The sequence below is a fragment of the Musa acuminata genome, chromosome BXJ2-7, assembly GCF_036884655.1.
Source record: "Musa acuminata AAA Group cultivar baxijiao chromosome BXJ2-7, Cavendish_Baxijiao_AAA, whole genome shotgun sequence".
Classification (NCBI taxonomy): Eukaryota; Viridiplantae; Streptophyta; class Magnoliopsida; order Zingiberales; family Musaceae; genus Musa; species Musa acuminata.
The window spans coordinates 6,732,790-6,736,031 of NC_088344.1; positions in this window are offsets into that span (position 1 = coordinate 6,732,790).

Consider the following 3,242-nt stretch of genomic DNA (forward strand, 5'->3'; position numbering starts at 1 on the left):
ATATCTATATTAATGCGAGAATTAGACTTGTCTCCTTTTTTTTTTTCTTGGACTACGATAATCCATACATTTAGAAATAAAGAAGAGATAAAAGAATATTTATAATATTATAATCTCTCAATCATCTCCTGCATATTGTGTATATAATCCAAGTTTTGTTTATTTATAGATGAGAGTAAATGATTTAGGAGAAATAATTAAGAGAGTCCCTTCCATCAAATCATCTCATAAATAATCCTAATTAATTTTTATTTTTATTGATCAATAATCATAATTAAATTTTAATTATATTCATAATATATCTTAATAATATTATATAATCTTACAATATTTTGTATCTAATCCTATAAATATCAAGTGATTAAGATTCGCCTTCGCTCTCTCCACAAGTGCCGGTATTATCTAAAGATGATCCAATCCATGTAGACCTGTTCTAATACTTTTGTGCTGTTCTTTTCGACATGGAACTACAAGGATAATAGTTTAGCGATGCTTGAAGTCGGTTTTAATGTCTTGTCGATGATTTGTTTTTGTTGATGTCAAAAGCTTAATATATAAGCTTTATAGTTGTATCTTTGATCAGTGAATGTGCTAGGTTTTCTTTATGCTAGCAATGAGACTATTCATTATTGATATGCTAAACTTGTTGCATTACTGTGATACAAGTAATATACATTCAACAACAAATAAATTATTTTATATGTTCTTTTTTTGTGTTAACATATTCTTATGTTTTTTCAGAATCATTAATTAGGAAGGAAAACCCCGGTGGAGATTTCACAAATATGATTTAAGAAAAGATCAAGAAAAAAACCAATAAAATTAAGGTTGCATCAATTTAATGCAAAATAACAATACTTTTATTGCATTGACCACCATCCAAAAAATTATGAACATTATTTTGCACGATCTCATGACTTTTACGTTCTTATCTCACTGGTGCATCGATGTGAAAGATGAAGGTTGCCGAGGCCTATTGGCCCATGGGCAACCATCCATAAGAGGTTATTTGGGTCGACTCGATCAACCTATGTAGATAGTGATCTACGGGTAATCGATTGGGTCTACCCCTTTGATCAACCCTCGTAATCAAAACGTCAAAGGAAGAATGTTATGGTCGTTATGGGCTGCTTATCTCCTAAGACGAATTGTTAGAGGTGAAACGTTATAATCATTATTAGTCGATCGATCTTAGTGACAATGCAATAGGAGATGTTTTACGATTATTTTAGATGATTCTCTCTCCACATGAGTATTAAAGTTGACCCCGGTATTAATCCAACAGTCGGATCTTTCGAAAACTAACCTTTTTGCTCCCAAATCTCTCCAAAACTAATTCGCACTAGCCTTTGTACAAGAATTCACCAATGTGACGGAATCCATCTTGGCCCAATATCGAGCCTATCTCGGATGCTTGGACTCCATCCGAAAGACCAAGTAGGTGTCACTTCACTGATCTCGGAGCCCGATGAATTACGTCGTACAAAGCCACCATGGTTTCTCTTCAACGTCCCTGTACTTTCAGGTCCTGATCGAATCGGCTTGACCAATGATTGATGGTACAATTTCACAACAGTGGTAAAGCTTAATCATTAACCAAATTACATGATTAAAGCAAAGAGATCCATCCTCATTCGTATATTTTCTTCGTGCAAATTAGATTTCTCTACTTAATAAGATGATCATCGGTTCCGTCCCCTTTATATATTATCATCCTTGGCATAGTGCTGTGTATCGCACGTCGAGTGCCGTAGTTGATGTGATGGATGAACAATACCGAAGAGAACTCTGATGCGCAAGAATTAGTCACCGAAGGATTGTGACGACATGGTTTAGAACAACGTCCCAAAAGTATAATAACAACAACAAAACCAATGCTAATCAATAGTCTAATCAATACTTGTCTTACAAAGAAACCACAGACAGACAAACACCCTTTTCTGTGCAAGTGTTTTGAAACGCCGAGAACATGTTAGTTCGCAACAACACAAGCAATGCACTTTCCATGTCACCTTTTTTGTTCTCTCGAGAAAAGCCAATCCAATAGCTTCGTAAAGCCGAAGATGTCAATTCACCACACGCTAATTTTATCTCATCAACTTGTGTTCCACACTTCTGATTCGCTCTTCGTTTGTCCTCTATGCCTTCTTTTAATCCCCATCTCTCCTTTCCTCTCTCTCTCTCTCTCTCTCTCTCTCTCTCTCTACGGTACGTTAAAGGCATGCAGACGACGTTGAAGTCCTCGTGACGACGGAGGATGAGATCCAAAATGGTCTGTTTCTCCCAAAAGCTACTTTGCCGAAAGATCCAATCAATGCTTAATCGCAGCAAATCTGTGCAAATGCACGCCCAACGTTGAATCCTTCCTTGGCGACAAAGGAAGAGCAAACACCGACCACCCAACCCAAACCGATTATTTTCCGCACTGTGCAGCGGTGAAGGAAATGTCAAAAAATAATAGTAAGAAATGGTTAATACACAGTTTTCAAAGCAGAATTACTTGTGATTTATAATTTAGTTTGTTCAAATCCATGAATAAACTCTTGACAAATTCATCATTTATCATTAAAAAAATATAAATAAATCTCTCAATTTTATGTTTATTATAAAAATCTAAATACTACTTAAGAAATATATAAATATGATACATAAATTATTATAAATTTATGATGGAAAAAGATACATAGAGTCGATCAATGAGATTATCAAAATTGAATATTATTTAGCAAGTCTTGATGAGGTAAATTGTTTTTGATAATAATATAATTATTACTTAGTCAATTAACTTGTCAATCGAATCAGATTAACTCATAATTTATAATAATAATAATAATAATAATAATAAAACCATAAATCTTAATTATTTAGAATCAACATGATAAATTAATTCATAATATAGGACTAAAAAAATGCACTTTTTTTAGATATATTTTGATCATTAAAAGTAATTATATAATTAAGGGTTTTTTTTTCCTTCAAAAGTTCATCCTTTTATTTTTAGCAAATTAAGTGATATTAACAACCCGAAATTCTATAAAAAGACCCCGCAAAACTCGGTTTACGCTGTCCGTCTTCGAACAGGGAACGCGAGCTCCATCATCAACGTTTCGCCACGTAACAACATTATCTCATCAACGGGTTGCGAATCACGAGGCGGGTTCGGTCTGTCCGCACAACTGACCGGTGCGCTCACCGCCCTTCTCTTCTCCTTTTCTCGCCTGCCGACTCGTGTCTCGCCCATG